Source organism: Eptesicus fuscus, chromosome 1 (assembly GCF_027574615.1).
Source record: "Eptesicus fuscus isolate TK198812 chromosome 1, DD_ASM_mEF_20220401, whole genome shotgun sequence".
Taxonomy (NCBI): domain Eukaryota; kingdom Metazoa; phylum Chordata; class Mammalia; order Chiroptera; family Vespertilionidae; genus Eptesicus; species Eptesicus fuscus.
Genome location: NC_072473.1, coordinates 109216842 through 109240913, shown reverse-complemented (window position 1 = coordinate 109240913; position 24072 = coordinate 109216842).

The following is a 24072-nucleotide window of genomic DNA, read 5'->3' as shown; positions in this document are numbered from 1 at the left end:
TCCCCAGGTTCCGGAAAAACAACTTCCCCCTGCAGTCTTTCAGGGTATTCCGCAACTGGGTTTACCTATGTATTGGGCTTAGTAATCAGAGTCGGAAAGAGCCCAAGTGTGCGGACAGTGGGTCTGTGCGCCAGACTAAGGAACCTGCACTCCTTTGAAAATTCTTAGTCTGATCCTCCTTGTCAGATTATAATGAGTTGCTTTTAAGAGGTCACTTCTGTTAGCAGCTCAGAGGATCCCCTTCCACATTCACGGATCACGGCAGTTCCAACTGCCACCGATTTTTCTAGGCACAGACCTCCCGGTTCCTGCCGGTTCTGCAGCTTGTGCGCTTCCCTCTCCCACCGCGGGGATGAGAAACCACACCTTATTTCAGGTGAAATCTGACCTTTCCGTGGTGCAGTGAAGAGTTCCTTTGAATCTGAATGTTTGCGCCAATAGGGGACCGGTGTTCTGGTGCTCGCAGCTGTTCTGTGTTTGCAGTTGTCGCGGAAAGTCAGGTTTCCAATAAAATCCTCCTTTCCTTGCAAGATGGCGAGGCGCCCGGTGAGCCCGCAGCTCCGGAAGGAGACCCAGCACCTGTGGGTGCTGCAAGGTCAGGGGAACCCTGGCCAGCACTCCCCCGCCTTCTCCTGGAGTTTTGCTGTCCCTTGGCTTGCCAATATACACTCCCCCTGCGAACCTCTTCTGCTCCTACTCTCCGCCCCAGGACCAGACTCCAAACATGACTCTATTCAGTCGCCATTTTTTTCTCCTCTGTTCATAGTATTTTTTGACAATCCTTTGTATTTCTGTAGGGTCTGTTGTTATTTCACTTCTTTCATTTCTGATTTTGTTTATTTGGGTCCTCTCTATTTGCTTCTTGGTGATCCTGGCTAGAGATTCATCCATCTTGTTTATCCTTTCAAAGAACCAGCACTTGGTTTTGTTGAACTTGTGTATTGTTTTTTTGGTCTCTGTGTCATTCATTTCTGCTCTGATCTTTATTATTTCCTTTATTCTGCTCACTGTGGGCTTTTCATGTTGCTCCCTTTCTAATTCTTTGTGTTGTTGAGTTAGATGATCTATTACCATTTTTTCTTATTTTTTGAGGTAGGCCTGTAGAGCTATACACTTCACTCTCAAGACTGCTTTCATTGTGTCCCATAGGATTTGCAATGTTGTGTTTTTATTGTCATTAGTCTCCAGGATATATTTAATTTCTTCTTTGATCTCATTGATAACCCAATCATTGTTTAGTAGCATGCTATTCAGTTTCCAAGTGTTTGAATTTTTTGGAATGTTTTTATTGTAGTTTATTTCTAATATTATGCCATTGTGGTCTGAGAAAATGTTTGATATGATTTCAATCTTTTTGAATTTGGGGAGACTTTGCTTGTTACCCAATATGTGGTCTATTTTTGAAAATGTCCCATGTGCCCTTGAGAAGAACGTATATTCCATGGCTTTGGGGTGAAATACTCTGAAGATGTCAATTAGGTCCATCTGATCTAGTGTGTCATTTAGAATTGCTGTTTCTTTGCTGATTTTTTGCCCAGATAATTTATCTATTGATGTCAGTGGTGTATTAAAGTCCCTTACTATGATTGTATTGATGTCTATCTCTCCCTTGATATCTTCCAGGAGATATTTTTATGTATTTGGGCGCTCCTGCATTGGGTGCATATACATTTACCAGAGGTATATCTCCTTGCTGCATTGCTCCCTTTAATAATATGTAGTGGCCTTCCTTATCTCTTATTACAGCCTTTACTTTGAGGTCTATTTTATCTGATATAAGTATCACAACCCCAGCTTTTTTCTAGTTTCCATTTGCCTGAAAAATGTTTTTCCATCCCTTCACTGTCAGTCTGTGTGAATCTTTTGCTCTAATGTGGGTCTCTTGTAGACAGCAAATATATGGGTCATGTTTTCTTATCCATTCAGCTACCCTGTGTCTTTTGATTGGTGCATTTAATACATTTACGTTTAATGTTATTATTGATAAGTTCCTGTTTGTTGACATATTTTTCCTTAGTGTTTGTGTTTCTTCTTGCCTTTCTCTTTCTTCTTTTTACAGCAGCCCCTTTAGCATTTCTTGCATTGCTGGATTGGTAGTGATGAACTCTATTAGCCCTTTTTTGTCTGTGAAGCTTCTGATTCCACCTTCAATTTTGAATGATAGCCTTGCTGGGTATAGTATTCTTGGATTTGGTCCCTTCTTTTGCATCACTTTGTATATTTCATTCCATTCTCTTCTGGCCTGCTGTGTTTCTGTTGAGATATCAGTTGATATTCTGATAGGAGATCCCTTGTAGGTAACTTTCTGTCTCTCTCTGGCACCCTTTAAGATTCTTGCTTTGTCATTGGTGTTCGTCAATTTAATTATGATGTGTCTTGATGTCGGTTTTTTGGAGTTCATCTTGTTTGGGACTCTGAGTACTTCATGGACTTGGATAGTTTTTTTTCTTGCCAATATCAGGGAAGTTTTCTGTCATTTCTTCAAATAGGTTTTCTATTCCTTGCTTCTCTTCCTCTCCTTCTTTTATCCCTATTATTCGAATGTTGTTTCATTTTGTGTTGTCCCAAATCTCCCTTAGGCTCTCCTCTTGCTTTTTAAGTCTTCTTTCCAGTTGCTGCTGTGTTTGTGTGTTTTTCCTACCCTGTCTTCTAATTCGCTGATGCGGTCCTCAGCCTCTTCTACTCTACTCTTTAAGCCTTCCATTGTGTTCTTTATTGCAGCTATGTCGTTCTTCATCTCCTCTTGGTTTCTTTTCATGTTGGTGACATTTTCATTCAGCTCCTTATAGTTCTCATTGAGTTGTGTGTATTTGTCATCCATCTGCTTGAACATCCTTATAACGAATACTCTGAATTCTTTGTTAAGCTGCTAGCCCCAAGTTCATTTAACTCCCTTTCTGGTGATTCCTCTTTTTCTTTCCTTTGGGTATTTCCTTTTTGTCTACACATGTTTTCCTGTAATGTTTTAATTGTAGATCCAATTGCTTTGCTACCCAGGTTCTCTTGGTGATGGTGCTACTGGTGTAATCTCTCAGTTCTCCTGGGCTTGGTAATCTAGTGTAGTTCCCTACTTTAAGTATTTGGGTTCTCTTGATGTAGGCCTGCAAGTTTGAGAGGCACAACTGCTGTGTCTAGAGGTCAGCAGTCGTGGAGGTTAGTATCCCAATTTTTTTTGTCTTGCACCCTAAATTGAAATTACGCTTGCCCAGTGGGGACTCACAGTGGCTCCAAGGAACCGTCTGTCGGGGTGATGTTGCTCAGGGGGCCTGCACTCTGGAAAGGCGTGACTGTGTTGCCCAGAATTCTGTAGTTGTGGGGTGGGCAGACTCAGCTTTTGCTGCTGTACCTGTGGTGGATAGGCACTTAGTCCCAGTGGCGGCTCACAGGAGCACCTTAGGTAAGTTTGCCAGTGAGGCATACTGAAGCACTCTGAAGAGTCCTGGCAGTGTAACTGCGTAATTGAAGTGCCTAGTGCTAAAGGTTTTTCTTTGGGGCAGTTCCTATGGCCTCAGGGAGTATTCAGATTCTATGGTGTTAATCAGGGTGGAATCTGGGTGTGGCTATATTGATTGCCTGGAGACTGGAGGGAGGGGCTATCTCTCAGGAGAAAATGGCAACTGGGGATCAGATGTAACTCAGCACCAGACACGTTTCCACTTCTCCTGGACCTGTTCACTGCCTACTCTCCCTAGATTCCACAACTCCATGCCTTCACCTGCACCTCAGCCATGGGTAAGTGTCTGTATCCGAAAGGTCCGACGAACTAGGTTCAGTGGAGAAAGACGCAGGCCCCGGCACGAAGAGGGACTGCGTCTTTACAAGCTCCTGTCTTGCCGGCCCTGCGTGGTCGGGCAGTTAGCTCGTCAGGGCTGCCTTTGGGCTCAGATCCCAAATCAGACTCCAAGGTCTAAAATCTACTACCTCCTGCAGTCCCTTGGACCCTTTTTCTCACAGTCAGATGTTTTGCCTGTCCTCAGGGACATGGCTTGACGCTGTGTAGTTTTCCCCTGACCTTCTGGGCTTAGAGATCCAGCAGATTCTATTGCCCAGATCCTTGTTTTAATACTGTCTCACCAGCTGCATCTCCTTCGCCAATTCAGGCTGGATTCCTCTCGTTTCAGCTGCTCCCTCTATTTCCTCCTGGACAAGGATGAGGACACATCTGCCTATTCCACCACCATTTTGTCCTCTTCAGCCTTCATTTCTTTAATCTCAATGCAAAAAGGTATATTTCTCTTTAGTACATTTCACCTTGTTTTTGGCTCATCATTATAGACTGTTAAAATTTTTTTCTGAATTTTGGCTGACATAAAGTGTTCCCCTATCTTTGTGTCATTGTAAATTTCATGAGCACACCTACTCCAATAATTTTTCAGTTTCAAGAAGAAAAAGCAAAGATAATGAGATTTTTCCTAATTTTTTATGACATCAATTATTGCTTTTATTTTATTTTTAAAATATGTTTTTATTGATTTTAGAGAGAGAGGAAAGGAGAGGGAGAGGGAGAGGGAGAAAAACAACAACAACATCGATGTGAGAGAGAAACATTGACTGGTTGCCTCCTGTACACACTCCAACTGGGAATTCAACCTGCCACCTGGGCATGTGCCCTGACCTGAAGTTGAACTGGTGACCTCTCAGGGCACAGCATAATGTTCAACCACACTGGCCAGGACAACTATTGCTTTTATAACTATACATTTTTATTAATAAATAAAAGTAATGACTATGGAAAAGCATACTCTATAATTCGGTTTTAATTATTTCATGTTGACATTCATACATACTAGTAATGGGGCTGAATCTATGAAATTTTAGTGTAGTATTAGGAAACAGAATGACACCAGTTAATGCAACATAGGAACTATCAGCTTTATATAGCATGTCAGGTAGAATGCCTGGATGCAAATAATAGCAAACGCAACCCAAACTAGCTGCAACAATTGTCACTTCATTAAATCATATGACAAAGAGAACTGAGATAAGACAGTTTGGGTAATTCATTGACTCAACAATCCTATCTAATAAAGATGGAATATGCAAATTGACCATCACTCTGCCACAAAGATGGCAGCGCCCATAGCCACAAGATGGCAGCACCCAGTCCTCTCAGCCCCACCAGAGTCCTGGGGAGGGGGGGCGGCCACTGAGAGATGGCAGCATGAGCGGCCTGGTGGAATGCTTGCTTCATTGCTGTGGCAACAAGGCAAGCATTTCACCCCACCTTCAGAGGGCCTCTGGGCAGCAGGCATGGAGTGGCCAGGGGGTGCGGGGGGAGCCGGGCCTAGAATGCTTGCATTGTCGCCCCAGCGATGAGGCAAGCATTCTGTGCCTAGCTGCGGATGAGCCCACTGGCCAGGCTGGGCGCGGAATGCTTGCATCATAGCCCTGGCGACGAAGCAAGTGTTCCACACCCAGCTGCAGATGGGCCTCTGGCTGAGGAGGGCAATTGGGGGCTATGAGGCCAGCCGGGGAGGGCAGTTGGGGGCCATGAGGCTGGCAGGGGAGGGCATTTGGGGGCGATCAGGCCAGCAGGGGGGCAGTTAGGGGTGAGCAGGCTGGCGGGGGGGGGGCAGTTGGGGATGAGCAGGCTGGCAGCCAGAGTGGTTAGGGACGATTGGGCAGGCAAGCAGGTGAGCAGTTAGGAACCAGCAGTCCTAGATTGTGAGAGGGATGCCCAAATGCTGGTTTAGACTCAATCCCACAGGGACATCCACTGGCAGTCGGACATCCCCTGAGGGGTCCCAGATTGGAGAGGGTGCAGGCCGGGTTGAGGGACACCCCCCCCCCCGGGGCATGAATTTTGTGCACCAGGCCACTAGTATTATTATGGAATCACACTCTTTCCATTTTTATGCTCTGAGGTTCATAGTTGCAAAAGGGTGAACTACAGGCAGGCATCACATCCACAAATTATAACTTCAAAAGGCCAGAAGAGAGGACATCCCTTTCTGGTGACCATTTCTAAGACAGAAAAGTTTTCTCAAAAGGTCTCCAAAAGACTCTTCCACATGTGTTTTTACAGAATTATATTACACTAGCGTTCCCGTTGCAGGAAAAATCCTGCAATAGGATTTCCTGCTGCACTCTACCCCGCCTCTGCTCCTCCCTTGTCGCCCGCCCCGCCTTCTTCGCCAGCCCGCCTGCTTTTCCCTTCTCCCCCGGCCCTGCCTTCGCTCCTCCCTTCTCCTCCCCCCGGCTTGCTTGCTTCTCCGAAGCTTTGCTCCCTTCAGCATCTCTTGGCTTCTTTCACGCTGTCTTGATAGGCAAATTAGCCGCCATCTTTGTTGGGGTAATTTGCATACTCATCCTGATTGGCTGGTGGGCGTGGCTTGGCTGGTGGGCGTGGCTTGGGTGTAGCCAAGGTGCAGTCAATTTGCATATTTGTCTATTATTAGATAGGATGTCCCTGCTTAAGCCAGTTCTTGACAAGGATAATGAAATTACTGTGGCTGTAGACTGGGAGAAAATATTTGCAAAAGACACATCTGATAAAAGACTATTATCCAACATAGACAAAGAATATTTAAAGGTCAATAATAAGAAAACAAGCAAGCAAACCAATTAATTAATGAGTGAAAGACCTTAACAGACATCACAATCACACTTCTTGGTATTTACCGAAAGGAGTTGAAAATGTATGGCCACAAAAAAAAAACCCCTGTACATTATATTTATTGCAGCTTTATCCATAACTAGTGGCCCAGTGCATAAAATTCGTGCACGGGGCTGGGGGAGAGTGTTCCTCAGCCCTGCCTGCACCCTTTCCAATCTGGGACCCCTCGAAGGATGTCCTACTACCAGTTTACAGGGACCGGGACTAAACTGGCAGTCGGACATCCCTATCACAAACCAGGACTGCTGGCCCCTAACCACTCACCTGCCTGCCTGCCTGCCTGATTGCCCCTAACCATTCTGCCTGCTGGCCTGCTTGCCCCCAACTTCCCCCTGCTGCCACCTGCTTGCCCCCAACTGACCCCTGCTGGCCTGCTCGCCCCCACCTTCCTCCCCACTGGCCTGCTTGCCCCCAACTAACCCCCCTGCTAGTCTGCTCACCCCAATTTCCCCCCACCAGCCTGATGAACCCCAACTCCCCCCATCCCCTACTGGCCTGATCACCCACAACTGCCGTCCCATCCTGGCCTGATCACTCACAACTTCCCTCCCCTCTTGGCCACTAACTGCCTCTACCTTGGCCCCACCACCATGGCTTTGTCCAGAAGAACGTCCGTAAGGTCTCCTGGAAGTTCTCCCAGTCTAATTAGCAAATTACCCTTTCATTAGTATAGATAGAGGCCTGGTGCATGGGTGGGGGCTGGCTGGTTTGCCCTGAAGGGTGTCCTGGATCAGGGTGGGGGTTACCTTGGGGCATGGGGCAGCCTGGGCGAGGGGCTGAAGGCTGTTTTCAAGTTGGCCACACCCCCTTCAGGGTAGGGGTTCCCACTGGCGTGCCTGGCCAGCTTGGGTGAGGGGCTGATGGCAGTTTGCAGGCTGTCCAAGCCCCCCAGCAGGGACCTTCACCCCATGGGGGTGTGGCCAGCCTGGTTGAGGTGCTGAGGGCTGTTTTCAGGATGGCCATGACCCCAGCGAGAACTCTTACTTTATGGGGGCATGGTCAGCCTGGGTAAGGGGCTGAGGGCCATTTTCAAGCTGGCCACACCCCCCAGCGGCCCAGGCTCCCAGCCCCTCCTTGAGCAGAAGCCAGGGTGGGCTGGAAGCCTTGGTTGTCCCCAGTGACCCAGGCCCCCAGCCCCTCCTTCAGCGGTGGCCAGGGTGGGTGGGAAGCTTGGCTTCCTCTGTTGCCAGGGGCAACCCAAGCTTCCTGCTCGCTCCATCCCCATGGCTGCCGCCATCTGTGTTGGGTAAATTTGTATACTCACTCCTGATTGGCTCATGGGTGTAGGAGAGGGACCATCAATTTGCATGTTTCTCTTTTATTAGTGTAGATTGCCAAAATATGGAAGCAACCAGGATGTCCTTCAGTAGGTGAATGGATAAATGAACTGTAGTACATCCAGTCAATGGAATATTATGCGTTAAAATGAAATGAATTAATGCCTGGCTGGTGTGGCTTAGTGGTTGAGCATCAACCTATGAACCAGTTGATCATGGTTTGAGACCTGGTCAGGGCATATGCTTGGGTTGTGGACTCAATCCCTAGTAGGGGGTGTGCAGGGGCAGCCGATCAATGACTCTCTCTCATCATTGAAGTTTCTATCCTTCTCTCCCTCACTCTTCCTCTCCCTGAAATCAATAAAAATATTTTTTAAAGAAATTAGTATGGAGAAACCAAGATGGCAGCATAGGTAAACACCTAACCTGCAGCCTCACACAATTTCAAAAATACAACTAAAAGTCAAAACGGACATCATCCAGAACCACAGGAAAGCTGGCTGACTGAAACACCCACAACTAGAAGGAAAGAGAAAACCACAAGGAAAATCAGAGGAGCCGTAAAAGGCTGAGGTATGGAGACACAGGCGGAGACACGAGCGCGCGTGCACGTGTGGGGAGGATGGAGCCAGAGAGGATGTGGCGGCTGAGTGCCTGGCCGGCATTCTCTAGCGTGAAGGAGATAAAAACTCCAGATTGCGCTGAACCCCAGCTCCAACTGCACTGAACCCCAGTTCCGGGCAAGACCCTGGGAAGCCAGGCTCATACTGGGGGAATCTGGCTGTAAGGCGGAAACTCGGGGGAGCGGCGAAAGGCAGAGCTCCAGAGGCACGCATGGGAATGCGCGCAGAGGACGGATTGTTGACTGTACCGCTGAATTGCCCTAGCGGGAAGGAGACAAAAGCTCCGGACTGCACTGAGCCCCAGTTCCGACTGCACTGAAACCCAGTTCCGGGCAAGAATCTGGGAATCCAAATTCATTGGGGGAAAGACTAGACTGTTTGGCAGCAGGCAAAACTCCAGGGCGCCTTTCTCTCAGAGGTGCTTGCAGGGAGTACAGAGGGACACTGAGGGACACCGAGACCCAGGAACCTCATAGGGCGGGGCTGATGGGAAGCCAAGGATGTAGGATCCACCCTGAAACTCTGCCCCATCCAAGCTGAGCACAGAGGCTTTTATAATTTTGCAAGTCTAGTTGAATAAGGCTGTCTCCCGGCATAGACAGAGCTGATCCTCACAGCCAATTGGACTGGAGGTCAAATCCTCCCAGTGTACCAACAGCAATCAAGGCTTAACAACACCAAGACTTTGCACTCAGCTCACAAATGGGGGTACCAAGAGCGACCACCTAGGGAGATTGGGGAAGTTGAGCTACCGGCCCCTATAGGTCACTGACCACACAAAGCCACTCCATCAACACAGGGAGGCAGCCAAAATGTGGAGACACCGAAGCAGGTCACAAATAGAAGAGATGGAGGAAAGTAAACTAATGGACAACACAGTGTTCAGAATCACATTTATAAGGTTGCTCAAGAATCTTCTAAAATCTGCTGATAAACTTGAAGAGACCTTCAAGGACCTTATTGAGAATACCAAAAAAATGGAAAAGGACCAGTCAGAAATTATGCATACACTATCTGAAATAAAGAATATAGAGAAACTCAACTGTAGATCACCGTACCCCAAGAGTCAAACCAAAGATCTGGAACATGAGGAAGCAAAAAACACCCAACCAGAGAGGTGGAAAGTAAGAAGAATCCAACAGTGTGAGGATAGCGTAAGGAGACTCTGGAATGGCTTTAAGCGTACCAACCTCCGAATTTTTGGGGTGCCAGAAGAAGAGAGAGAGCAAGATACTGAAAACCTATTTGAAGAAATAATGACCGAAAACTTCTCCCATCTGATGAAAGAAATAGACTTACAAGTCCAGGAAGCACACAGAACCCCAAACAAGAGGAATCCAAAGAGGACCACACCAAGACACATCATAATTAAAACGCCAAGGGCAAAAGACAAAGAGAGAATCTTGAAAACAGCAAGAGAAAAACAGTTAGTTACCTACAAGGGAGTACCCATACGACTGTCAGATGATTTCTCAACAGAAACTATGCAGGCCAGATGGGAGTGGCAAGAAATATTCAAAGTGATGAATAGCAAGAACCTACAACCAAGATTACTCTACCCAGCAAAGCTATCATTCAGAATTGAAGGGCAGATAAAGAGTTTTACAGATAAGAAAAAGCTAAAGGAGTTCATCACCAAGAAACCAGTATTATATGAAATGCTGAAAGGTATTCTTCAAGAAGAGGAAGAAGAAGAAAAAGGTAAAGATAAAAATTATGGACAAAAATACATATCTACCAAAAGTGAATCTAAAAATCAAGTTGAATAAAAAAATCTGAAGAACAGAATGGACTGGTGAATATAATAGAATCAGGGACATAGAAAGGGAGGCGACAGACAATTCTCAGGGGGAAGAGTGTCTGAGGGGTGCAGGAAGAGATTGGACAAAAATCTTACAACTATGGATGAAGACAGTGGCGGGGGGTAAGGGTATGTGGTGGGGTGGGGAATCAGGTGGAGGGGAGCTATGGGGGGGAAAGAGGAACACCTGTAATAATCATCTGAATAATAAAGATTTATAAAAAAAAAGAAATTAGTATGGCTCAGTGGATGGAGTGTCAGCTTGCAGACTGAAGGGTCCAGAGTTTGATTACAGTCAAGGGAATGTACCTCAGTTTCACACTTCCAGCCCTGCATGTGGGAGGCAAGTAATAGATGTTTCTCTCACATAAGTGTTTATCTGTGTCTCTTCCTCTCCCTTCTACTCTCTCTGAAAATCAATGGAAAAAATATCCTCTGGTGAGGATTTAAAAATAAAAAAATAAAAGAATAATAATAATGAGTTATCAAGCCATGAAAAGATATGGAGGAAGCTTAAATACATTTTATTACATGAAAGAAGCCAATCTGAAGAGGCTACATACTGTATGATTCCAACCATATGAGATTCTAGGAAAAGCAAAACTATAGAGAGTATAAAAATATCAGTGGGGAATTCAGAAAATGGCGGCAGAATAGACAGACGTGTTCCGTGCCTTGTCCTGGAGCAGAAAGAAAGAGCAGCTGAGGGTCATGCAGGGAGTGTTTGTTGGCAAGTTAGGGGACAGCTAGACTCCAGGAGAAGGTGGGGGACTGCTGGATTGGGTTCCCCTGACCAGGCAGCCCCCACTGTTGCTGGGTCCCCTCCCAGAGCTACGGGCTCAGACGTGGAGACTGCGCCATCTTGAAGGAGAGAGTGGATCTTATTGAAAGCCTAAAAATCCCTGGCTGCAGCAACCACAGAACAACTGCGAACCCCAGAACACTGGTCCCCAATTGGCGCAAACATGCAAATTCAGGGGAGCTCTGCACTCCACCACGGAAGGGTCAGATTTCTCCTGGGATAAGGAGAGAGAGAACTACATAACCAGACATCCAGAGAAGAGAGACCATGGGGAGACAAAGAAACAGCCTCCATATGAAATAAAAGCAGGCATCACCAGAAGAGGAAGTAAACAAAATAGAGGCAAACAACCTATCAGAGAAAGAATTCAGAGAAATGGTCGTAAGGTGGCTGAAAAGAATGGAAGACAAATTCGACAATATGAGTAAGAACCAAGAGGAAATGAAGAAGAACCAAGAAGAAATGAAAAGTGGCATTGCTGCTGTAAAGAACTCAATAGAAAGCATCAACAGTAGACTAGAGGAAGCAGAGGACCGCATCAGTGAGCTAGAAGACAAGAAGGGAAAAAATACCCAACTACAGCAGCTTCTAGAAAAAAAAATAAAAAGCAGGAGGAGAGCCAAAGGGAACTTTGGGATAATACGAAACAAAACAACATCTGCATTATAGGGGTTCCAGAAGGAAAGGAAACTGAGCAAGGAATAGAAAACCTGTTTATAGAAATAATGACAGAAAACATCCCCGATATAGGGAAGAAAAACCCCACACAAATGCAAGAAGTTCAGAGTCCCAAGCAAAATGAACCCCAAAAGACCAATGCCAAGGCACATTATAATTAAATTGGCAAACACCAGTGACAAAGTAAGAATCTTAAAAACAGCCAGAGAGAGACAGAAAGTTACATACAAAGGAATCCCCATCAGATTAGCAATTGATTTCTCAACAGAAAAACATCAGGCCAGAAGGGAATGGAATGAAATATACAAAGTCATGCAAAGCAAGGGTCTGAATCCAAGAATACTGTACCCAGCAAGGCTATCAATCAAAATTGAGGGTGAAATCAGGAGCTTCACAGACAAAAAAGGACTAAGGGAATTTATTACCACCAAACCAGCAATGCAAGAAATGCTAAAGGTTCTACTGTAAAAAAAAAAAAAAAAGGAAGCGAAGAAGGAACACAGGGGTATAGAATAAAAATGTTGACAAATAAGTACCTATCAATAATAACTTTAAATGTAAATGGATTAAATGCCCCAATCAAAAGACATAGGGTAACAGATTGGATAAGAAAACAAGATCCATATATCTGCTGTATACAAGAAACCCACCTCAGAAAAAAAGACACACACAGACTGAGGTTGAAGGGATGGAAAAATGTTTTCCAGGCAAATGGAAATGAAAAAAAAGCTGGGGTAGCAATACTTATATCTGACAAATTAGATCTTAAAGTGAAGGACATAACGAGAGATAAGGAAGGCCGCTTCATAATACTAAAGGGAGCAAGCAATCCAACAAGAAGAAATAACTCTGGTAAACATATACACACCAATACAGGAGCACCCAAATACATAAAAAAAACTCCTGGAGGACATCAAGGGAGATATTAACAGCAATACAATCATAATAGGAGACTTTAATACCCCACTATCACCATTGGACAAATCCTCTAAACAAAAAATCAGCAAAGAAAAATCAGTCCTAAATGACTCACTAGACCAGATGGAATTAATTGACATCTTCAGAACATTTCACCCCAAAGCCACGGAATATACATTCTTCACAAGTGCACATGGATCATTTTCAAAGATAGACCATATGTTGGTACATAGGCAAAGTCTCTCCAAATTCAAGAAGATAGAAATCATATCAAGCATCTTCTCAGATCACAGTGGCATAAAACTGGAAATCAACTACAAAAAAACAATCCAAAGAAATAAAACAGATGGAGACAAAACAGCATGCTATTAAACAATGACTGGGTTACCAGAGAGATCAAGGAAGAAGTAAAAAACACCAGGCAACAAACGACAATGAAAACACAACAATTCAAAATCTATGGGACACAGCGAAAGCAGTCTTGAGAGGGAAGATCATAGCTCTACAAGTCTACTGCAAAAAACAAGAAACAATGGTAATAAATTACCTAACACTACAACTCAAAGAGTTAGAAAGAGAGCAACAAAAAAAGCCCAGCATAAGCAGAAGGAAGGAAATAATAAAGATCAGAGCGGAGATAAACGACATAGAGACCAAAGAAACAATACAAAAGATCAACAAAACCAAGAACTGGTTCTTTGAAAGGATAAACAAGATTGATGAACCTCTAGCCAGGCTCACCAAGAAGCAAAGAGAGAGGACCCAAATAAACAAAATCAGAAATGAAAGAGTTAAATAACAACAGATCCCACCAAAATACAAAGGATTGTTTTAAAAAATCCTACGAACAACTCTATTCCAAAAAACTAGACAACCTGGATCGAAACGGACATATTCCTAGAAAAATATAACCTTCCAAAAGTATCTAAAAAGCTCAATAGGCCAGTAACTATAGAAGAAATTGAAGCAGTTATCAAAAAACTTCCAGCAAACAAAAGCCCCGGGCCAGATGGCTTCACAGGAGAGTTTTACCAAATATTCAAGGAAGAACTAAAACCTATCCTCCTCAGACTATTCCAAAAAATTCAAGAGGAATGAACACTTCCAAGCTCATTCTATGAATCCAGAATCACCCTAATACCAAAACCAGATAAAGACAACACAATGAAAGAGAATTACAAGCCAATATCCCTCATGAACATAAATGCCAAAATCCTCTACAAAATTCTATCAAATCGGCTCCAGCAGTACATCAGAAAGATCATACACCATGACCAAGTAGGATTTATCCCAGGAATGTAAGGATGATACAATATCCCCAAATCAATAAATGTGATACATCACATAAACAACTTGAGAGATAAAAATCACATAGTCATATCAATTGATGCAGAAAAAGTATTTGACAAAATCCAACACCCTTTCTTGATAAAAACTCTCAACAAGGTGGGAATAGAAGGATCATACCTCAACATAATAAAAGCTATATATGATAAACCCACAGCTAAAATCATGCTCAATGGGCAAAAACTAAAACGATTTTCCCTAAGAACAGGAACAAGACAGGGATGCCCACTCTCACCACTCCTGTTTCACATAGTACTGGAAGTATTAGCCATTGCAATTAGACAAGAAGAAATAAAAGGCATCCAAATTGGAAAAGAAGAAGTAAAGCTGTCCTTATTTGCAGATGACATGATATTGTACATAAAAAACCCAAAAGACTCCATAAAAAAATGAATAGACTTAATAAATGAATTTGGCAATGTAGCATGATACAAAATTAACACCAAGAAATCTATGGCATTTCTATACACCAATAGTGAACATACAGAAAGAGAGACTAAAAAAGCAATCCCATTTACCATCTCACCAAAAAAATTAAGATACCTAGGAATAAACTTAACTAAGGAGGTAAAAGACCTATACACAGAAAAATACAGGACACTGAAAAAAGAGATAGAGGAAGACGTAAACAGATGGATGAACATACCATGTTCATGGATTGGTAGAATCAACATCATCAAAATGTCCATACTACCCAAAGTAATCTATATATTCAATGCACTTCCCATTAAAATATCAATGGCATATTTCACAGACCTGGAAAGAACTCTCCAAAAATTCATCTGGAATAAAAAAAGACCCAGAATAGCCACAGCAATCTTGAGAAAGAAGAATAAAGTAGGAGGGATATCAATACCAGTTTACAAGCTGTATTACAAAGCCACTGTTCACAAAACAGCCTGGTACTGGCACAAGAACAAACATATAGATCAATGGAATAAAACAGAGAATCCAGATATCGACCCAAACCACTATCCTCAATTAATATTTGACAAAGGAGGCATGAACATACAATGGAGTCAAGACAGTCTCTTCAATAAATGGTGTTGGGAAAATTGGACAGATACATGTAAAAAAATGAAACTAGATCACCAACTTACACCATACACAAAAATAAACTCAAAATGGATACAGGACTTAAACATAAGATGGGAAACCATAAAAATACTATAGGAATCCACAGGCAGCAAAATCTCAGACATATGCCGAAATAACTTCTTCACTGATACTGCTCCTAGGGCAATGGAAGCTAAAGAGAAAATAAACAAATGGGACTACATCAAAATAAAAACCTTGTTCACAGCAAAAGAAACCATCAACAAAACAACAAGAAAACCCACTGAATGGGAGAACATATTAGCAAATGTTATCACTGATAAAGGTTTAATCTCCAACATCTACAGATAGCTTATACAACTTAATAAAAGGAAGATAAATAATCCAATAAAAAAATGGGCAACGGACCTAACCAGAATCTTTTCGAAAGAAGAGAAGGAAGGCCAAGAGACACATGAAAACATGCTCAAAGTCACTAATTATATGAGAGATGCAAATCAAAATGACAATTCGGAAGCATCTCACACCTGTCAGAATGGCTATCATCAACACATCAGCAAACGACAAGTGTTGGTGAGGATGCGGAGAAAAGGGAACCCTAGTGCACTGCTGGTGGGAATGCAGACTGGTGCAGCCACTGTGGAGAATAGTATGGAGTTTTCTCAAAAAACTAAAAATGGAACTCCCATTTGACCCAGTAATCCTACTTCTAGGAATATATCCCAAGAAACTAGAAACACCAATCAGAAAGGATACATGCACCCCTATGTTCATAGCAGCACAATTTACCATAGCTAAGATTTGGAAACAGCCTAGGTGCCTGTCAGCAGATGACTGTATCAGAAACTATGGTACATCTACACAATGGAATACTATGCTGCCATAAAAAAGGAATTCTTACCATTTGCAGCAACCTGGATGGAATTGGAGAACATTATGCTAAGTGAAATAAACCAGTCAATGAAAGAAAAATACCACATGATATCACTCATTTGTGGATAATAAAGAACATTATAATCTGATGAACAAACAGATAAATACAGAGGCAGTAAAGCATCAAACAGACTGTCAAATTACAGCAGGAAGTTTAGGGAGAGGTGGGGGAGATAAGATATCAACCGAAGGACTTGAATGCATGCATATAAGAATAACCAACGGATGCAAAACATTGGGGGCTGAGGGCATGTATGGGAGTGGGGTGGGGGGAGCAATGGTAAGATATGTACACATATAATACCTTAATAAAAGAAAAATGCAAAATAAAATAAAATAAATTAAAAAACTGAAAATAAAATAAAATAAAAGTATCAGTCGTTGGAGGGATTGAAGAGGGATGAACAATGAACAGGCAGAACACAAAGGATTTTTAAGGCAGTGGAAATACTCTGTATGATACCATAATAATGAATACATGTCATTATGCATTTGTCCAAACCCAAAGAATGTACTACACCAAGAGTGAATGGTAATGTGAACTATGGATTTAGGGTAATAATATGATAATGTAGGTTCATCAGTTGTAACAAATGTATCAGTCTGGTGGGGTATGTTGATAATGGAAGTGGTTTATGCATGTGTGGGGACAGGAGGTATATGAAAACACACTGTACCTTTTCCTCAATTTGGCTGTGAATCTAAAATTGCTCTAAAAATAAAGTTTTAATTTAAAACAAATTATCAAGTCTTTCTTAGCCAGGTTAAGGGCTGGAGCTGGAAAGGGACCCAGCCTCCCTTAAAACCCATGGTGTCTCATACCAGCACAAATTGTGTTTGGTTCTCATGAAGAAGGTAGGCAATCAATGTTTTCTGCAACATGTAACAGGATATGTTCAGGTATTTTTAAATATGAAATGAACAGATGACACCCAAAACTTGTACAATTATATATAGAAAAGTTAGATGGTACTTAGCAGTAGAATAAACCTATTAAAATCCAAACTCATTTAAAAAACTGAAATAGTACAGTGCTCTACTTAATGGTCATTATCATGGATAAAAAGTGGGTCTGATATAAAAATGCTAGACATAAATCACCATATTTTATCCATTCAACTAGGATTGGATAAAAAATTAAAGGCACATTTCTTTCAGAAAATCCAAGTAGAATTCTGTAAATGCACAATGAAGTATCATGATTTTGCATTTATTTCATAGAAAAATAAGTGATATACTTCAGACTTCTTTATGTTTATACAAGTACACCCAATGTTTTCTTTGATGTCTTCAGTATAAAGACACACTATTACCAGTTTTTAATAAGGGGTAAGAGTGATATAGTGAATGTTTCATTTTGTGGAGTTGGCAAAAAGATTATTTTTAAGTTTACTTCAAAGGAAAAGTATAAAATAATAAAAGATGAAAGATCAATTCATGTTCTCAGTGCTGGTTAATGCAGAAGCCTCCATGGTCTCATTTTTATCTGCTAACTGCAATCTTTCTAAGATAATTGATGTAGGTTTGTTTTATTGCATTGCCAGATTAGAAGTGTTTGATATAAGTTTATGTACGAGGTATAATTTCATTATGTCATCCAGTCTTTGTTCATCTCACTGTCAGTTAATGGCTTAAAGTTGGCTCTTCAGGAAATCTTAATTCACTATTATTTAACTACTGCATTAAAATATAATGAGGGAGGTACTTCATCACCTACTATTTCAAACAATTTCATAAACCCTATACATGCAGAACTACAGCAACTTAGTTTGGTTGAATTTTAAATTATTGAGTCCAGTTCATAACAATGTCACAAAAAATAATATTGCAAGCCCCGTGAACCAGATTCATTTCCTGGAATTAAGAGAACAGGAAGTACTTCTAAAACAGTTCTAAGGACATCAGTGGTATTCACAGGATCAAGTGGATAAGGAGTACAATATTATCAAATCCAGTAGTCCAAACTGTTACAGAACTAATAGAAGGAATGTTTAGTCATGTGCACTGGAGAGTAAATAGGCCTCAACTGTAAATCAGGAGGCAATACTAGAGGAAGTACATAGAAGGAATTTTGTTCCCACTTTCCTCAGGGATGTTGTTTTTCATATAGTGAAGGAGGAAAATCTACAAGAAGGGATGACCTGTGGAATGTAAGAAATAAAGCAAATATATCTCAGAAAGTACTAATTTGCTTCAGAGCATGTTTCTAAGAAACTGTGGTAAAGCATTCTGCAGAAGTTGTTAACTCAGTTCCCTCTTAGGGCAAGGCTGTTGGGAGCTTCCCATCAAATTACAGAGCAGGGAACTTTTGTGGTTAAATTCAAACAAACTTATCAAGACCATGGTGTTTCAGGATATGAACAACAAAGGAAAGTACAATAAATAAAATGTTCTTACAATGAAATTTGTCAAACTTTTTTTAAAAAGTAGCTATCAAAAGAATTTTGCATAATACCTTACCCCAGGGGGTTGAAATCAAAGTTTTACAAATTCTTAATCTTCCTGCAAAGTTACAAAAGAAGTTATAGCACTTAAGTAGCACAAGAGAGCACATAATTTATCCATTCAATAAATGTTTATTTAGCACCTACTATGTGTAAAATTCTGTGTAAAGCACAGCAGATACAAAATCAAGTAAGATATGATATTGGCCCCAAGATGTGTGTTGGAAGGAGACAGGATTCCAGTCAAGTGTAAGGAGTCCTAGGATAGAGATAAGCACAGGGATTATTCTATAACCTCTTGGCATCCTTTCTCACTTACCACCCAAAAATGTACAGATGGAAAGAGAAACTGATGGAAAAAGGAAAGGTCAAAAGAGGTTTATGAAATGAGCAGAGGACAGCTAATTCAGCCAGAAATTCAGAATGAAGAAATTGACTAGATCGATTTCTTCAACAAATGAATTGCAAGAAAAAATGGGAGGAGGGAACTTTACATTCAATGAGACTTAAAAAAAAAACACACACACACACACAAAAAAAACCACCATAACAAGCAAATGTAATATGTGAAATTTGTTAAGATCTTGATTCAAACAAATCAAAAACTATGGGACACAGGGAAAAAGTGAACACTATCTGGATAGTAGATATTAAGGAATCATTGTCAATAGTTTTAAAGTGGATAATGGTATTGGGGTTGTGCTCTTTTTTTTTTTTAAGAATTTTTATCTTTTAGGGACTATTACAGATGCAGTAATAGGACAGCTGAGATTTGCCTTCAAATGATCCAGTAGGGTAGAGGTGGAGAACGCCCAGCCCACAGACTGTATAAGGTCTTCAAAGTCATTTGGTCTGGCCCTGCCAAAGCATTAGGGGTAAGTTAATTAAATGTTTGACCAAATATAGCAGGCTAATTTTTAAGTTACAGCAGATAATTTTGTATAGCCTGAGAACAATGTTATAAATATTCAAATGGTCCTTGGCAGAATAAAGGTTCCTCACCCTGCAGTAGGGTATGGTCATATGGTGGTTCATTATATTATTCTCTCTACTTCTGTGTATGTTTGAAATTTTCCATATTAAACAAATCAACCTGGGTAGTCAGAGAAGGTTTACCAAAGGAGGTTTGAAGTGAGATTTGAAGGTTGACAAGAGCTATTTAACTAAAAGGAATGGCCATCCTCTCATCTCAAAGAACTTGGAAATAATATTACCCTTTTAAAATAACTTTTAAAATATGAAATATATTATATATAATCATGTATTAAATGTAAATACACAGTTTAAAGAATAATAATGAAATGTAAATCTGTTGTCCCCCACCCAGATTTGGAAAGTGTGTCCTTAAGCCTTCAATGCCTACTCAGCCTATCATCCTCTTCTGTCCACTTTCAGGAGCTAGCCACTCTCCTGAATTTTGTGCTAACTATTCCTTGCTTATCAGTATAGCTTTCCTCATATTTGTTTATCTCCAAAAAATATGGTATTACTTAGTTTTACCTGGTTTTGAACACCACCACATAAATGGAATTATATTGCATGTGTTCAATGCTGTTTTTGAGATTTATCCATGATTTTGTATGTACTTGTAGATCATTATTTTTGTTGTTGGTATTCCATTTTATGAATATGGCATAATTTGTTCATTCTACCATTGTCGCTACTATAAGTAATCATTTACATGTCCTTGGAACACAGGGGAAAGAGTTTTACTAAGATATAATGGCTTAAGAGTGGAATTTATGGGTAGGATTAAGATTGCTTTGTTGAGATGTCAACTAACTCAACTCATAATGGAAGGAGACTGTCAACGCCACTGTCACTTAGCTAATGGTGTTAACACACTCAATAATGTTTATTAGTAAAACTCAGCATTGAAAAAAAAAAAATGTTCCAGGAGCATAGTTCGTCAACATGTATGTTCCATCATATGGGGGAGAGAAAGGTTGAATATAGGTATCATTTGCTGTAGAGCAGGAATACTTCCTCACACTTCATCATAGCTGGAATAAAATATCCCTCAAGACTATACCCTTCTCTTTGTTTTAAATTTTTGCTCACCAAACAAAGTTTTGAATTGTATTTCCCACAATCTTGATATCAGAAAAAGATAGCTTATACTCTGGATATGACAGTACTCAAACAGCCAATGTATTGGAAAGTGATTGCCTCCACTGGAGAACAAGATGCTGCAGTATGAAACTGATTGACAACAGTGAGAATGAAAATGTGGAAATTGCATGGCAATTCCTTAGATCCTTAAGAAGTCAACAGTTTAATCCTAGGGTCTGAGAAGAATGTGGCGAATTAGAACCAAGATGGTGCCATAGGTTAAACACCTAACCTGCAGCCGGGCACAACAATTTCAAAAATACAACTAGAGGTCAGAACGGACATCGTCCAGAACCACAGGAAAGTCGGTGGACTGAAATGCCCACAGCTGGGGGGAAGGAGAAGGCCACGGGGACAGTCGGGGAAGCCGTAAAAGCCTAAGGTATGGAGAAACGGGCGGAGACACAAGCACACGCGCCTGCGGGGAGGATGGAACCGGAGAGGAAGGGGCGGCTGATGACCTGGCCGGCGTTCACTGGCAGGAAGGAGATAAAGGCTCCGGAGTGTGCTGAGCGCCAGCTCCGATTGCACTGAACCCCATTCCGGGCGAAACCCTGGGAAACTCACTCACTTTCGCAACTCCGCCGCCCCCGCAGGCCGCCTGGCCCGGGACGCTGGGGACGCCGCCGCAGCGGCGGCGCCCGGAGCCCGGCGGCCTCCCAGCACCCGTCCCCGCCGCGCAGCCCCCGCGTGCCTGGTGCCGCGGGCCGCGCACCCCGCACACCGGACGGAGGCCCGGGTGCCCTCTCCGTGCACCTCCCGGCGGCGCTAGATTTCAGTAGAGTTGACTGAATTCAAGGGATTAAGAAGTACAAATTGGGGGGACGCCGCGGCGGCGACGCCCGGAACGCGGCGATGGCGGTGCCTGGAGCTCGGCGGCCGCCCAGCGCCCGTCCCCACCGCGCGGCCCTCGCGCGCCTGGTTCCGCGGGATGCGCGCACCGCGCACCGGACGGAGGCCCGGGCGCCCTTTCCGTGCACCTCCCGGAGGCGCTAGACTTCAGTAGAGTTGACTGAAATGAAGGGATTAAGAAGTACAAATTGGGAAGTTTGAAAAAGATGGCGGCGGAGGTTAAAGGCTGTTCTGTTGCCTCGCACCCAGCGAAATCGGAGGGGATGAGGTGTGGAGGCGAGTGGGTCTGGCTGGTGGCGGGGGAAAGGGGCTTTTGTTCCAAACCTAGGGGATATTAGCTCTCCATCACCCTGAAATCCATCTTCTGGCGAACCGCGGGAGACCCAGATGCCTGCGGGGAGAGGCGGGACTCTTGCGGAGGTGCGCCCAGCAATCAGTGTTTGCTGCGCTGGAGTGTGGAACGAGGGGACTTAGATACGTGGAAGGCAGAAGGACCAGACTCACAGCCATCGAGGCTCGCCGCACCATGGCCTGTTGGCGCCCTGAGACCCCGCCCCGCCCTGGGACCCGCCCCGCACGTTTTGAAGACCTGCCCCGCAAGTCTTGCAGGCACACCTGCGCCCCAAGCAACGGCTTATGCATGTGGGTGGCCTGCTCTCTGGCAGCGGACCAGATGAACTGCTGTTCTAGTCGGACTGCTCCAGGGCCACTCAGACAGGAGGAAGAAACTACAGTTTTTGCTGTAATCCTTGCTGAGTGCCTAAGGCAGTAGCTGATCTACACCCCATTGGAGACCCAGAAACGAGGGCATCTAGTGGTCTGTGGGAGATGACACCAGATTTCAACCATGTGCATAAGGGACACATTCAACAGGAATATTCAGTGAGCGCCAAAGCTTTGCTGCACCAAGACCCGGCCCATAAACGTGTCTCCTGCACAGCAACTCTTCCTTTATAGACAAAGAGAGCCCCCCCAGTGACACCAACAACAATCAAGACTTAACTATACAAAGGAGGACCAAGATGGAGGCATAGGGCGGAAGCCTGATTGTTGCCTACCACAACAACTTTGAGACTACGACAAGAGAGCAGAGCAGACACCATCCAAGACCACCATAGGGCTGGCTGAGTAGATGCTCTACAACTAGAATAAAAGAGGGGTATGTGGGATGATGCTGATGCCGGTGACCCAAAGACCACACTTTAAGAACTACGGCTCAGGTGACACAAAAGAACTATGGCTCAGGCGATACAACAGCGGCCTGGAACGTGCTCGGCGCAGTTCCCCCGGCGGTCTCCGGCTGAGGGGACGGCTCCACTGGCAGCCAAGCACGGACAGACGAGCCCCTATGAGACATGGGGTGGGAGACTCCGCGCTTGCTGACCTCCGAGTCCGTCAAGAATCTCAACGCCCCGGAAGCGGCCAGGTGCGCATGCTCGGCGACCGGCCACCGATGCAGACCCAAGGGCCGACGCAGCGACGCCAGACCGGCCCACCGCCATGCACCGGGCGCACCGGAGCTTCGCCGAGCCGCCGCCCGACGAGTTCTGCAGCAGCCATACTGGAGCTCTGGAAGGATGGCCAGGGGAATTGCTGAAGGGGGATTGACCGGCAGGAATTGGGATCGGGAAGACGGGGCCCCGCTGAGACCCGGGTGCGGGCGGGGCTGCGCGCCTCTGGACTAGGGTGTGGTCACACGCCTCTGGGTATAAGTGAGGCCTCACGTCCCTGGGTCTAGGCGAGGCCACATGCCCCTGGGTCCAGGTGAGGCCGGACTCCGGGTCCGGGTGAGGCCATGTGCCCCTGGACCCGGATGACGCTGGATCCCGTGCCCGGGCGAGGCCAAGCGCCCCTGGGTCTGGGAGAGCCCACACACCCCTGGGTCCAGGCGAGACCATGTGTCCCTGGATCCGGGTGAGACCTCGTGCACCTAGGCCTGGGTGAGGTCACGTGCCCCGGGGTCTGAGAGGCCAAGCGTCCCTGGGTCCGGGTGAGACCATGTGTCCCTGGATCCGGGTGAGGCCGCGTGCACCTAGGCCCGGGTGAGCCCAAGTGGCCCTGGGTCTGGGAGAGGCCAAGCGTCCCTGGGTCCGGGAGCGACCATGTGTCCCTGGAGCCGGATGAGGCCTCGTGCACTTAGGCTCGGGTGAGGCCACGTGCCCCTGGGTCTGGGAGAGGCCAAGCGTCCCTGGGTCCGGGTGAGACCATGTGTCCCTGGATCCGGGTGAGGCCTCGTGCACCTAGGCCCAGGTGAGGCCACGTGGCCCTGGGTCTGGGAGAGGCCAAGCGTCCCTGGGTCCGGGTGAGACCATGTGTCCCTGGATCCGGGAGAGGCCTCGTGCACCTAGGCCCAGGTGAGGCCACGTGCCCCTGGGTCTGGGAGAGGCCAAGCGTCCCTGGGTCCGCGTGAGACCATGCGTCCCTGGATCCGGATGAGGCCTCCTGCACCTAGGCCCGGGTGAGCCCAAGTGGCCCTGGGTCTGGGAGAGGCCAAGCGTCCCTGGGTCCAGGTGAGACCATGTGTCCCAGGATCCGCGTGAGGCCTCGTGCACCTAGGCCCGGGTGAGCCCAAGTGGCCCTGGGTCTGAGAGAGGCCAAGCGTCCCTGGGTCCG